The sequence below is a fragment of the Oryctolagus cuniculus genome, chromosome 5, assembly GCF_051225735.1.
Source record: "Oryctolagus cuniculus isolate XC-2025 breed Fujian yellow rabbit chromosome 5, ASM5122573v1, whole genome shotgun sequence".
Classification (NCBI taxonomy): Eukaryota; Metazoa; Chordata; class Mammalia; order Lagomorpha; family Leporidae; genus Oryctolagus; species Oryctolagus cuniculus.
In genome coordinates, this window is record NC_142871.1 from 133,646,561 (window position 1) to 133,661,688 (window position 15,128).

The 15,128-nt window shown below is 45.9% G+C and overlaps 1 protein-coding gene across 4 annotated transcripts in view; it reads left to right on the forward strand.

Moving 5' to 3' along the window:
- The first annotated feature begins 708 nt into the window (after positions 1–708).
- FKBP5 (FKBP prolyl isomerase 5) overlaps positions 709–15,128 on the forward strand; it is a 131,157-nt gene continuing 116,737 nt past the window's right edge. Inside the window, exons 1-2 of one of the 4 annotated variants that reach the window (XM_008262824.5) lie at positions 709–820; positions 14,740–14,780. The gene's annotated coding sequence lies outside the window, so the exon portion shown is untranslated. Of the gene's footprint in view, positions 849–7,639; positions 7,727–14,739; positions 14,781–15,128 lie in introns of those variants that run through there. The other 3 variants (XM_089334040.1, XM_089334041.1, XM_002714639.6) reach the window with 3 other exon arrangements.

The window sequence follows — 15,128 nt, forward strand, 5'->3', positions numbered from 1 at the left end:
ATTACCATAGGCAACTATCATGTCCCATGGGTCCCCAGTTTGAGACTTCAGGTTTCTGTTTCTTCAAAAATGATGGGGCTGAGCTAAAGATTCCCTAAGGTCCCCCGCCGCCCCTGCACCCCCCCCGGGGGGGGACAGCGTGGGGGCCGCAGGGTTCTCACGGTCCCTGGGTATCCAAGGGAGGTGCCGCGTGCTCACCTGGTTCTTGAGGCGGGATGTTCTCGGGTCCGACCTAGCATCTCTAGCTTCCCGGGTTAGTGTCCTGGAGCTAACCTGGACAGCTAATCTAACGCAAACAGCCCGACCTGACCCCTCTCCCGCCACAGACCAGGCCCGCAGGACAGACAGACACGGTACGGCAGTGGGGTCAACTATCTTGCTTGGGCGTTAGTTTCTGTGGAGGGAAGGGCTGATGTGAGGGGGTGTCGGTCAGCTTCCTCCATCCCTTTTCTCCAGCCCCCACAAAGGGCAAGGGCCAGACACGTGGGCTAGTGTGGGGGGGCGGAGATGCAAATAAACGTGGGCGGGACCTTATTTGCATGGACCGCGCGCGGCCACCAATCCGGACACGCGGAGCGACAGCCCGCGCGCCTTTTGGGGGCGGACTGACAGCCCCGGGGCCCTATGGAAGGGGGGTCCTGCGGCCGGCGGGGGCGGGACCATGCCGGGCGCTGCCCGGGGGATTCGGGCCGGCTCGCGGGCGCTGCCAGTCTCGGACTGCGGTGTCCGGCGCGCGGGCTGCCTGCTGGGCGGGCTGAGGGGCGAGCGGCGCGCGGGCGAGGCGGAGAGAGCAGGAGCTGGCCAGGCACTGTGGAGACAGGTACCGGCGCCATGGCCGCAGGGATGAGGTGGGGCGGCCGCGGGGTCCCGAGAGCCCAATTCTCTCTTTTCAGGTTCTGCCGCTGCCCCTCACGCGGCTCCCCAGCCCGGGAGGGAGTGGCGCGAGGGGCTGCAAGTCCACGAGGTGAGCGCCCGGGGGGCTCCCAGCCCGACTGCCGGGGCCGCCGGGCCGAGGCTCCCTCCGGGGGGCCGCGGGAGCCGCTCTCCGCCCGCGCCGCGCTCCCCCTCCCGGTCGCGCCCGCTCGCCCTCACTCGGCTTTTGTTTCCCGCCCGGGGTGACAGGTCCCGGCTCCGGCTGTCGTCGGCGGACCCGGACTCGCCCGAGGCCCGGCGCTGCGGGACCCTCGGAGAAGCCGGGCGGCGCCCGAGCAGCCGCAGCCGCGGGCCGGAGCGCAACTTCGCCTTCCGGGACCGGGGCGGCCGGAGGCCTGGAGCCCGGGGCTGAGACGAGCGCCGGGACGCCGCGGGCGCGATGGAGACTCGCTCACCTGGCGGGCCCGCGGAGGGCGAGGATAACGGAGCGCCCCGGCCGCGCGCGGGGTGGCCGCCCGCTGGGTGTGGACGCGGGCGTGCCCCGCCGTCACCTGCCGCCCTGGCGCTCGTGCCTGGGAGCCGCACGGCCCCTCGGCGGGGTGCGGGCGCCGCGCCGCGCTCACAGGTGACCCGCACTCTGCGGTGCGGGCCGAGAGTTGCGGCCGGGGTGGGTCCTGGGACGCTTGCGGCACCGTCCGCCCGCCTTGCCGGCCGTCCCGGGAGGCGTGCGCCCCGGACGGCTTGCAGAAGCCGCGTGCGGGACCCGGGCGCTGCAGGCTGCCTGCTCCGGGCGCAGCCGCCCTGTGCGGGGCGGCTTCGGCGGCGGCGGCGACGGCTCGGGCAGGTACAGCCTGGAAGGGGAGCGCGCAGAGCCCCCGCTGCCCTCCGCGGGCCGCCGTGCAGTCCGTGGTTTTGGATTCGCTTTCTGGGCTGTGCTTTCCAGGGGAGTGAGGCGTAGCTCTGAATGGGAGCTTTCTTCGCTCTCTGACCTGGACTGTTTGCTTTCATTGTCTCCCCGCCTTGTTCGATGGGGGACCCGGGAAGAGTTAGGGCGGATTCGGGGTAGGGGTTTGCAGCCCCCCTGCCCCCGCGTTGGGGGTCTTTGCTTTAGAGAGTCAGAGGAGCTGCCTCTCTCGGGATGGGAGTCAAACTCCAAGGGTCGACCTGAAAAAAGGCCTTACCCTGGTGGGAGCTTTTTGTCCTGTCGTAGTTTCCCTTAGCGTTTCCGTTTGTGTGTCTGCCTCCCGACCCCTGCCTAACCCGCCACACTTAGCCCTGACCAACCTGGGCATGCTATACAATTGTATTTCTAAAATTAGGTCACTTGTGAGACACACGGGATCTGGTGTGCTCGGTTTTTCTGTTTTAAAGCGTCTTGTTTGATGCACATAGTGGATATGTTTGACTGCCTAGGAGCAGCGTTATTAACTTTGATTTAATTTGCTTATTTACCTTGCTAATTAGAATTATGTAACAGTTAATAAGAGGTCAGAACTCTTCAGCCAAAGTTGTGACTACTTCAGAGTAAAAAAAAAAATAAAGATGATCTTTATAAATTGTTTTATTTCTCTGAAGCAATAAACTTAGATAACGGGGGTCTTTAAAAGTTCACAGAAATGCATATAATGAAGAAACTGTGTCTGGATTTCAGAATGTTTTGTACTGAAATAAATTCATCTTTTAATTCCACTTTTCCGTGAACTTTTTGAACTTCCCACGTATGTTGTAAGGGCTTTGTCTTTCCAGCATTTTGTAAAACAGGTATGTTTTTTGGAATCTTTAACTTTTTTTATTTATGGGAAATTTGAGTGCATTTCTTTTTTTTAAAACAATTGTTATCAGTTCAACATGAAAAACTTAATGAATTAGGCAACTAATTAAGTCTTTAATTTTCTGTTTACTCTTGAATTGGAAAAAGAATCCATGTTTCAGGCTTTTTAGTTTCCTGCAGGCTTCTCTACTTAGAATGGATTAGTCCGGAGAAGAACATCCTCTTTGTACACCCGCAGAAGTTATTGCTGTACAAGCTGAGCTGGCTTTCGGATGCTTAGGAAGGGTAGAAAGAACAGTGGCTTGTCCTCACAGAGAATGGGTTTGCCTTTACAAAGTTGTAAAGGACTTTATGACACTTGGGCTTTCATTGTCTCTCGTTATTTATTTAATTGCTCTTTAGTGTAAAGGAATCCATTTAAGTGCTGTGCTGTTAGAGCGTTGATTGTCCTTATCCTGTGATGGTGCTTTAATATGCCAAATATCGTCAAGTTATGTCTCGTAAGTTTGTTTCCACAAAAGTATATTTTAGGTACTTTAATTATGAACGTACCTTAAAATTAAAACCTATTTTAAAATTCAGTTTTTGCATATTTTAACTACTGAATTTTGTTCACTTTAATTTATCAAGCACATTTTATCTTCAAAATTAAGCACAAGCTGAATTCTCACAATAAACACTGGCAGGGTTTTTTTTTTTTTTTTTTTTTTAGCAGTTACCCTCAGGTACGGCTCCTTTTGATTGGGGGCTGGTGGTGCGAGTGGTAAATATTTTTAAGTGAATAACTTCACAAAAAAACAAGGACTTTAGCTAAATCCAAAAGACAGATTGAAAAACACTGTTACAAACATCAATACTGCTTTATTTAATAGAAACATGCATTTTGTACCTGCTATTAGGAATGTCCTCCATAAGCTTTTAATATACTTTTTCACAATTCCTAAGGAAGAATCTATATTGTACTTATTTTTTAAAATCACATTTTCATCTGAAACAATTTTAACACATTAAAAATGTTAGTATATTTATTTGAGAGAGAATGAGAGTTTCCGTTTGCTGGCTCACTCTCCAAATGCCCACAACGGCCCAGCCCAGGCCGGACCAGACCTTAGTGAAGCAGGGAGCTCAGAGCTCAGTCCAGGTCTCTCATTTGGGTGTCAGAAACCCAATCACTTGAGCCAGAAATGCTGCCTCTTAGGATCTTCATTATCAGGAAGGTGCAGCCAGGAGTCAGGACTAGATACTGAACCCAGGTGCCCCTGATGTCATTTTTATTTTTTAAGATTTACTTTATTTGAAAGGCAGAGTTACACACACATACACACACAATTATTTTAAGTGCTGATAATTACAACCTGTTAGTAACTTTTTTAAAAAAGATTTATTTATTTATTTATTTGAAAGTCAGAGTTACACAGAGAGAGGAGAGGCACAGAGAGAGAGGGAGGTCTTCCATCCACTGGTTCACCCCCAATTGGCCGCAATGGCCAGAGCTGCGCCGATCTAAAGCCAGGAGCCAGGAGCTTCCTCTGGGTCTCCCATGAGGGTGCAAGTCCTTGGGCCATCTTCCACTGCTTTCCCAGGCCATAGCAGAGAGCTGGATGGGAAGTGGAGCAGCCGGGTCTCGAACCACCGCCCATATGGGATGCTGGTGCTTCAGGCCCGGGTGTTAACCTGCTGCCCAAAAGCGCTGGCCACAGTAACTTGTTAATACATATAGTCCTACTATAAATTCTTTTAACCTGCCTCATTTGGCTGATTTTTTACAAGGTAAATAAAAGTTTCATTTGCAAATTAAATCACACTTAGGTCACTACTGTTTTAAATCAATAATTATATGATTTATATACTATCATCCACCCAGTCTCTGGTATAGGTAGGTAGAATTTTCTTTATACTTTTAAGGATGTAATTTCAGAATTTTAAAACACTATAATGTACTAAAGAAAAATTCATAAGTATAAAATATTGAAAAAACAAAATTAAGTACTAATCAGTAGGCTAGAAAGTCCAGATAGTTTCAGAATTATAAAATATAGATACTTAATTGCTTACCATAAATTAATTGCAGAATTGTGTGTCACAATATGTACAACAGGGGGTAGGTATTTGACCTAGCAGTTAAGACATAAGGATCTGGGGCCAGCATTGTGGTATAGTGGGTAAAGCTGCGGGCTGCAACACCAACATCCTATTCAGATGCAGGTTTGAGTCTCGACTGTTCCACTTCCAATCCAGCTCCCTGCTAATGCACCTGGGAAAGCAGTAGAAGATGACCCAAGTACTTAGGTCCCTGCACCACCATGGGAGACGCAGAAGAAGCTCCTAGCTCCTGGCTCCAGCCTGGCGCAGCCCTGGCTATGGCAGCCATTTGGGGAGTGTACCAGCAGATAGAAGCTCCTGGTTTCTAGCTTCCATCTGGCCCAGCTCCAGCCATTGTGGCCACCTGGAGAGTGAACCAGTGGATGGAAGATTTCTCTTTCTATCTCTGCCTCTCTCTGTAACTCTTTCAAATAAATAAAATAAATCTTAAAAAAAAAAAAAAAGGCAGAGTTTACTGAGAGAAAAGGAGAGAGAGAGAGAGAGGTCTTCCATTCGCTGGATCACTCCCCAAATGGCCGCAATGGCTGGAGTTAGGCCAGACGGAAGCTAAGAGCCAGGAGCCCCATTCAGGTTTCCCACTGTGAGTGGCAAGAATCCAAGTACTTGGGCTGTTGCCTGCTGCATTAGCAGGAAGCTGGATCTGAAGCATGGAGTGCCAGGACTTGAACCATGCACTTGAATGTGGGATGTGGGCATCCCAAGCAGATGGCATCCCACCACTCTATAACACCTGCCTTAACATGTACCTCTTAGAGTTTATGAGAACTAACCTGCCTTTTATGTTTGATTTAATATTTATGTCTAGCATTTTGGAAAATGTGATTATTGAGAATGCAGGACCACCAGAGCAAGTGTGGGGTCTACATATCTGATGCACTGGTTTTGTGCTCTTGACCTAGAAGCAAAACATTTTTAAAATAAGAATAAAATTTTACTGTAGTTCTTTAAAACAATCAGGCAAAGGCTATTGGAAGCTGGTTACTGTAGCTGTTTGGAGTTGCTGTCATTTTTGTAATAAAAAATTAAGGCTTATTCAAGGCTATTTTTTAGTGAAAGGTACAGTTATTAGAAAAATGAAAATATGTATTTTCAGAGTAAAATAATTTTTTAAAGTAAACAGTCATACATCTGTGAAAGTTAGGGAACATCCAAATGCCATGAATGTTTTTTAAGATAAAAATGTACTACATTTGAATTTTATGTTTTTGAACTTACTTATTTTTTGGAAGGAGGAATAAAAGATGAAGAAAGATCAAAGACTGGAAGAGGGTTGTTTTTCCCTCTTGTAGTTGCAAACGCCTCCTAAGGGAGGTAACAGTAAATTTCTAGAATCATTTGTAGAACACTGCTTCAGTTGTGGCAATTTAAAAAAAAAAATTGTTTACTAATTTGAAGGGCAGAGTTATAGAAAGAGAGAGGAAGAGACAGAGAGAGCGGTCTTCCATCTGCTGGTTCACTCCCCCAAATGGCCACAATGGCGGTGTCTGCGCCAGGCCGAAGCCAGGAGCCTGGAACTCTTTCCTGGTCTACCACGTGGGAGGCAGCGGCCCAAGGATTTGGGTTATCTTCTGTTGCTTTTCCCAGAACATTAGCATGGGACTGGATCAGAAATGGAGCAGCTAAGACCCGAACCAGTGCTCGTACGGGATGCTGGGATCACAGCCAGCGTCTTAACCCGCTGTGCCACAACACTGGTGCCCGATCTTAGAAATTTACAGATGCTAAATGAGGAGTCTCCTGAAAATGATTATCAAACGCATGCTTGGCAATTTCAAATCGATCTTTTAAAAAAAAATCACATTTGCTTGTTTCCTAATGTTCCTTTCTCTGGAAATTAAAGGTCTCCTGTATTATCAGCTGTATGTTACATAGTAGAATTTGAAAGTAAAAATGTATTGGGTGCTTAAAGCTGCAGGAGGTTACTTTTTGGAATGGAGAACACATCCTAAAGATTGAGTCTTTTTTTTTTTTTTTTGACAGGCAGAGTGGACAGTGAGAGAGAGAGACAGAGAGAAAGGTCTTCCTTTGCCGTTGGTTCACCCTCCAATGGCCGCCGCGGCCGGCGCGCTGCGGCCGGCACACCGCGCTGATCCAATGGCAGGAGCCAGGAGCCAGGTGCTTTTCCTGGTCTCCCATGGGGTGCAGGGCCCAAGCACCTGGGCCATCCTCCACTGCACTCCCTGGCCACAGCAGAGAGCTGGCCTGGAAGAGGGCAACCGGGACAGAATCCGGCGCCCCAACCGGGACTAGAACCCGGTGTGCCAGCGCCGCTAGGCGGAGGATTAGCCTAGTGAGCCGCGGCGCCGGCCAAGATTGAGTCTTTATCAGAATATATCCTGAATGAGCACGGAATGTTCTTTGATAATGTTAAATATTAATCAGTAAAATAATTTCCATGTCTAACTTTTAAGAAAAGCAAGACAATAAAACAGTCTTGTAATCTTAGCACATATTTTGGGTATCGTCCATATGGTGAAAAACTACTATGTAGTAGATGGTAGCACCTAACGTTTTGAAATTCCAGTTTTGGAGGAGATATTTGATATAAGAAAGTATTTAATTGACCCATAACAGGGTAGATTACATGGAGAGAATTTTTTTTCTTTTGACTTATTCTTAGGTTAAATAACTTATGTAAATAAATTTATTAAGAAAAATTCATATGTCATCTTTCTCATTTTAGGTTTACTTTCATTATGAACTTACCTTTTTAAGTTATTTGAAAATATCTTTTTTGGTCCTAGGTGTATGTCTCAGAATTATTTAAGCATATATAAGATGCATACATATATGTAAATATAAAATACCTATTTTTGTATTACATGTAACTATATACACATAGCTCTTATATGTATATGTGTGTATATAGCCCCATCTACTCTTATTTTCCAGGCTTATTTGTCTGTGAAACCCTTGTTTTTCTCCAAATGAAATCTTGCTGCACCAAGAGGAGTGAAATAGATGTCCACAAAAAATTTGGTACAAAATATTTGTTGCTGCTTTTTCCACAGAATGATTGAGTTACTGATTCACACAACAATATAGATGAATCTCAGAAAATATTCAGAGCAATAGAGGCGGGGGAGGGGTGGTGCATGCATTATATGATGCCCTAATGAAAAATACAAGAACAGGCAAAACTAAGGGATGGTGATAAAAATCAGGACAGTTATTGCCTCTGGATACGGACTGTGGTTGACTGGAAAAGAGCACAAAAGAACCTTCTGGGGTGATGGAAATATTCTGTATTTTGACTCAGGGGATGAAAATGGAAGTATACACTTTTTAAATAACTGTATTTTCATATAATTTTGTAAAAATAATTTTTATCTGGGGCTGGCACTGTAGCGTAATGAGTAAAGTCTCTGCCTGCAGTGCTGGCATCACATATGGGTGCCAGTTCGAGTCCCGGCTGCTCCACTTCCAATCCAGCTCTCTACTTTGGCCTGGGAAGGCAGTGGAAGATGGACCAGGTCCTTGGACCCCTGCACCCTCCTGGGAGCTTCTGGCTCCTGGTTTTGGATTGGCCCAGCTGCGGATGTGGTGGCCATTTGGGGAGTGGACCTGTGGATGGAAAACCTTTCTACATCTGTCTCTGTCTCTGCCTTTCTGTAACTCAGCCTTTCAAATAAATGAATAAATAAATCTTTTAAAAATAATTTTTATTTATTTTAATTTACTTGAAAGGTAGAGACAGAGACAGGCAGTCAGACAGAAATCTTCTACCTGCTGGTTTACTCCCCAGATGCCTACAACACCTGGGACTTGTACCTGGCCAGGCCGAAGCCAGGAGCCAAAAACTCACTGTGGGTCTCCTGTGCAGGTGGCGGAGATTCAAGTCTTTGAACCATCAGTTGCTGCCTCCCAGGATGTAGTTTAGCAAGAAGCTGGAGTTGGAAGCAGAGCTGGGATTCAAACCCAGGGGCTGTGATATGGGATGTGGGCAACCCAAGCAGTATTTTCATCATTGCACCAAATACTGGTCACTTATTTTCATGTAATTTTCTTTCTTTCTTTCTTTTTTTTCTTTTGACAGGCAAAGTTAGACAGTGAGAGAGAGACAGAGAAAGGTCTTCCTTTCCGTTGGTTCACCCCCCAAGTGGCCACTGCGGCCGGCACGCTGCAGCCGGTGCTGCGCCGATCCGAAGCCGGGAGACAGGTGCTTCTCCTGGTCTCCCATGTGGGTGCAGGGTCCAAGCACTTGGGCCATCCTCCACTGCCTTCCTGGGCCACAGCAGAGAGCTGGACTGGAAGAGGAGCAACAGAGACAGAATCCGGTGCCCCGACTGGGACTAGAACCCGGGGTGCTGGCGCCGCTAGGTGGAGGATTAGCCTAGTGAGCCATGGCACCGGCCTCATGTAATTTTCTTTTTCTTTCTTTCTTTTTTTTTTTTTTAATTTTTTGACAGGCAGAGTGGATAGTGAGAGAGAGAGACAGAGAGAAAGGTCTTCCTTTTGCTGTTGGTTCACCCTCCAATGGCCGCCACGGCTGGCGTGCTCCGACGGCGCACTGCGCTGATCTGAAGCTAGGAGCCAGGTGCTTCTCCTGGTCTCCCATGGGGTGCAGGGCCCAAGGACTTGGGCCATCCTCCACTGCACTCCCTGGCCACAGCAGAGAGCTGGCCTGGAAGAGGGGCAACCGGGACAGAATCCGGTGCCCCGACCGGGACTAGAACCCGGTGTGCTGGCGCCGCTAGGTGGAGGATTAGCCTATTGAGCCTCGGCGCCGGCCCTGTAATTTTCAACTGCAGAAAAGTTGCAAGTCCAGTACAAGGAACTTCTTTGTAACTTCATCCAGATTCACCAACTGTCGTATACATTTGTTCAGCCTTACTGAGCTGGATACTTGAAATCTGCACATTTTATAGTATATAAGTTTTACCAAAGGAGAAAACCCTAAAAGTGTTTCAAATGAGATGATCTTGTTATCTGGAAAAAGTGAAATACTTCAATTATGAATTAATCAGTAGTTTAATAATGATGGAAAAAAGACTCATTGGCTGTCTTTGTACTTATACAAAGGGTCTTCAAAGAGTTCATGGAAAATGTGTATTATGAAAAGACTGCCTGGATGTCAGGGTGTTTTTCTTGCACCGAAATAAACTTGTCTTTTAATTCCATTTTTTCATGGACTTTCTGAATACACCGTTGTGTGTATTCTGCTTTTCACTGAAGTTTCATGACAACATGTTTTTGTTAGAAGAAACAGGAACCTGAAAACGACTCAAGGTAGAACTGCCAGCAAGTAAACCTGCTTCATTTTGTTATCCTATGCGTATCACCTAGGAAGTGAGACTGATGTGTAGCAGTAGCTTTCTGGGAGGTGAAGGTGGTTATTATTCCTGTTGACAGAATTGCACACCTGCAGTGGGCCAAGTTTCTTGCAGACGTGTGCAGGCTTCTCTATCCTGGATTTTACCAGAGAAGTCAAACATCTGGTTGGTGTTTTGGGGTGGTGAGGAGGGGTGAGTGCTTGCAGATCAGATGAACTGTTCATGTCATCAGGAAGTGGGAAATGGTCAGTCAGCTACTCTACTGATTTTAGTGTCCATAGCCTCAATAGTGTGATTTGATTTAAATTAACTCTATTTAAATCATAGCTTAAGCAATGATAATTGTTAAGAAATATTCAACTTTCTTATTTTATATACTTTTAAATATTTTTATAACAGAATTATGTATAATTTATTAATATTGGTTCATTTTTTAAAAATCTCTCTTTTTGTATCTACTCCAGTATCTTGTCTATTTGGCTACTTTACTAGTGTAGAAGATTTTAGAAGTAACTGAAGGGCTAACCAGATGCTCAACAAATTAACCATTGATACTAAAGAAAAGCACTCATTTTGCCTTTACTTATCAAAACCATACATTTATATGTCATATATTTTTCAACAAAACCATGAGTTCATTGAGGATAAAAATTACAGATGTCTAATATCAACCACCATGGATAAGACTGTTTCCATTTATGAATGTAATGTATTCATGTTTCTCTGAAATGAAAGGAGAGGCCTTTTCTCTCTTTTATATACACTTAATTTCATTGGTCTATTGAGATGAAAAGTGCATTGTTAGAAAAGTATTTATCTTTTTTGAGTTGCTAGCCTTAACTGAAGATGTATTTTAAAAATATCTGTAGGGGGGCTGGCGCTGTGGCATAGAGGGTAAAGCTGCCTCCTGCAGTGCTGGCATCCCCTGTGGGCGGCTGCATTTCCTATCCGACTCTGCTGTGGCCTGGGAAAGCAGTAGAAGATGGCCCAAGTCCTTGGGCCCCTGCACCCGCGTGGGAGACCTGGAAGAAGCTCCTGGCTCCTGGCTTTGGATGGGCTCAGTTCTGGCCATTGTGGCTATTTGGGGAGTGAACCAGGGAATGGAAGACTTCTCTCTCTCTGCCTCTGCTTCTCTGTAACTGTGACTTTCAAGTAAATAAATAAATCTTTAACAAAAAATTTGTAAGTAGCCCTTTTTAGACTTTTTTATTATGCAAGTTTCACACATTCACAGAACCGAAGAGAACAGTATAATGAATATCTGTGTACCCACTCTCCAGATTCATTAATATGATTATTCCTCGGATTCATTAATCCTTAACATTTTGGCTAATGTGTGTGTGTGTGTGTGTGTGTGTGTATGAGTTTAGGTTTATTTATATGAAAATCAGAGTTAACAGAGAAAGAGATCTTCCATCCACTGGTTCACTCTCCAGATGGCTGAAGCCAGGAGCCAGAAGCTTCATCTGGGTTTCCCATGGGGGTGGCAGGAACCTAAACACTTGAGCCATATTCCACTGCTTTTCCCAGGCCTTTAACAGGGAGCTGGGTTGGAAGTGGAGCAACCAGGATACCAGCATCGCACAAGATGGCTTTACCCTCTATGCCACAATGCCGGTCCAAGTTAATGTGCTTTTTTTTTTTTTTAAGATTTATTTTACTTATTTGAAAGACAGAGTTACAGAGAGAGGCAGAGCGAGGTCTTCATCTGCTGGTTCACTCCCCAAATGACCACAATGGTCAGAGCTGAGTTGATCCAAAGCGGGAGCCAGGAGTTTCTTCCAGGTTTCCCACATGAGTGCAGGGGCCCGAGGTCTTGAGCCATCTTCCACTGCTTTCCAGGCCATGGCAGATCGGAAGTGGAGCAGCCGGGACTCAAACCGGAGCCCATATGGGATGCCAGGGCTGCAGGCCAAGGCTTTAACCCGCTGTGCCACAGTGACAGCCCCTCAAAATGTGCTTTGAAAAACTTAAATTCCCAAGAATAATATAAAATAGTGGTAGTATTGGTGTACCAAGTTTTCCTCTCATTTCTTTCAAAAGTTTTATAATAAATAAAACAAGCAGTGTGTTTTAACTCAGAAATTTGACTTTGGAAAATGGTAGTTGAGAGACTGTTTTTCTCTGTAGTTTCTTTTAGTTAGTTCATAGCCTGAAAAATAAAAATTAATTTTTAAGTTCTTAATTAGAATAAATTGTAGAATAAGTTGCTGTTCATCTAGAAAATTAGGTTTATCTCCAAAGTGTAGTATCTGAGGTATGCAGCTGTCAAAATGTTCTTGTGTTACCTTGTTTTTCTCTGAAAACTCAATCATTGTCATACTTTTTTTTTTTAGATTTAGTTTGCAGGGTTTTTTTTTAAAGATTTATTTATTTATTTGAAAGGCAGAGTTAGAGAGAGAGAGACAGACAGACAGACAGACAAGAGAGAGAGGTCTTCCATCTGCTGGAAGCCAGGAGCCAGGAGTTTCTTCCAGTTCTCCCACGTGGGTGCAGGGGCCCAAGGACTTGGGCCATCTTCTACTGCTTTCCTAGGCCATATCAGAGAGCTGGATCAGAAGTGGAGCAGCCGGGACTCGAACCAGAGCCCATATGGGATACCGGCACTGCAGGTGGCGGCATTACCCACTATGCCACAGCACCAGCCCCCATTGTTATACTTTAACTGCCACCCCCTTTTAGATCTCCAGATCTATATCACTTTCTCAACTTGAGGTCTGTAACTGAAAACAATATTTTTACTCTCTGTGGTAGTTGTATACCAACCCACATCTGATCTGCCCTCTCCTCCAGCCAAAACACTTCTCCTGCTGACTTCCCTCTTCAGCTGTTAATGACCCAATTATCCTTACTGGTCGTTTTTGACTTCTTAAGCTCAGTGAGCCACTAACCCCCTTTGTTTCTAACTTTATAATACCACATTTGATCTTTTTGTACCTTTCATTTCCACTACTCTTGGCCCAATTTTGTTAGCATGTTAAAACAGGAAGTTATCCTTAATCTGTAATGAAGTTCATACATACCAAAATTAAGGTACGTTCCCTAAATAAAACAGGACGTTTCCTTCCTTCCAGAGAAGGGTTCAGTCAGACATGGAGGACGAACACATACTTTTTGAGGCCAAGATAGTAATTATATTTGAACCAAGGTGATAGAAGATTGCCAAGTCTCTCAGCTCGAATATGCTGGTGGCTGCTGGGGCCTACACTTTATCCGGAGGTTTGGGCAGCGGACTTAGATGTGATGGAGGAGAACTTCCTCCAGGTTCAGAATATCTACATGTGCTTTGCAGTAAGGCAGTGAACTGAGTGTACATAACATATCAGGACTTTTTAGTATTTTTATGACTAAAGTGCAGGTCTGCGGGTTCGGGGATAGGGAACCTTTTTTCTTCCAATGGCCATTTAGATATTTATAGCATCATTTGTGGGCCATACAGAATTATCAACTTAAACATTATCCTGCTATAGAGTTATTGAATTTCAAGTCCCACCTGTAGTTGCCTTGGTAGGGCCAGACCTGATGATTTTGCAGGCTGCACAGAGCCTGGGGGCCTGACGTTCCCCATTCCTGCTTTACATGAACTCTCCTATCCCTTGTTCCGTATTTCTTGGTTGAGATAGTTCCTGTTAAAAAACTACCGTTCAGTGGGGCCGGCTGTGGCATAGTGGGTAAAGCCGCCGCCTGCAGTGCCAGAATCCCATATGGGCTCTGGTTCGAGCCCCGACTGCTCCTCTTTTGATCTCACTCTCTGCTATGGCCTGGGAAAGCTGTAGAAGATGGGCCAAGTCCTTGGGCCCCTGCACCCACGTGGGAGACCTGGAGAGAAGCTCCTGACTCCTGGCTTCAGATCTGTACAGCTCCGGTGGTTATGGCCAATTAGGGGAATGAACCAGCAGATGGAAGACTTCTCTCTCTCTCTCTGCCTCTCTTCTCTCTCTCTGTAACTCTGACTTTCAAGTAAATAAATAAATCTTTTTTTAAAAAAAGCTACCATTCAGGGCTGCTCCACTTCTGATCCAGCTCCCTTCTAATGCACCTGGGAAGGCAGTAGAAGACAGACCAGGTGCTTGGGCCTCTGTACCCACGTGTGAGACCTGGAGGAAGCTTCTGGCTCCTGACTTTGGACTAGCCCATCCCTGGCCATTGCTGCCTTTTGGAAGTGAACCAATGGATGGAAGATTCTCTCTCTCTCTCTCTGTTTCTCTCTCAACTTTGCCTTTCTTTCTTTTTCTTTTCTTTTCTTTTCTTTTCTTTTCTTTCTTTCTTTTTTTTTTTTTTTTTTTTTGACAGGCAGAGTGGACAGTAAGAGAGAGAGACAGAGAGAAAGGTCCTCCTTTGCTGTTGGTTCACCCTCCAATGGCCACCGCGCCCGGCGTGCTGCGGCCGGGGCACAGCGCTGATCCGAAGCCAGGAGCCAGGTACTTATCCTGGTTTCCCATGGGGTGCAGGGCCCAAGGACTTGGGCCATCCTCCACTGCACTCCCTGGCCACAGCAGAGAGCTGGCCTGGAAGAGGGGCAACCGGGACAGAATCCGGTGTCCCGACCGAGACTAGAACCCGGTGTGCCAGCGCTGCAAGGCGGAGGATTAGCCTAGTGAGCCGCGGCGCCGGCCAACTTTGCCTTTCAAATAAATAAAATGAAATCTTGAAAAAGAAAACTACCTTTCCTGAAAGTGACAGGATACTCTATTTCATTACTTTGCCTTTTCTTTACAGGCTCCTGGAATTGAAGTTTTTCTGACGGATAGGAGCCTGAGGTTAGTTGGGAGCATATAACATGTAAAGGGAAAACTAAGTTATTAGCCATTGTACTTTCCACTAGCAGTTGTGTGGTCTCAGGGGCTTTGGGCCCATTCCTTTCTAGATAAGTTGTAGTTTATCAACTTGGCTTCTTTTTAATCGGCTCATGGAGACCTTTCTTGGTCTACTCTTCTAGGAGACATTAAAATTTTTTCCATGTAGGAACCAAGACCTAATTTAAGATTACTGACTTTGGGGTTAAGAGAATTAATACTGTATTATGCTAGATACCCTAGAATAGCTGATTACTTTCTTCTAAGGGAACTATGAATAACTATGGGGATTCTTGAAATATATATGCAGAA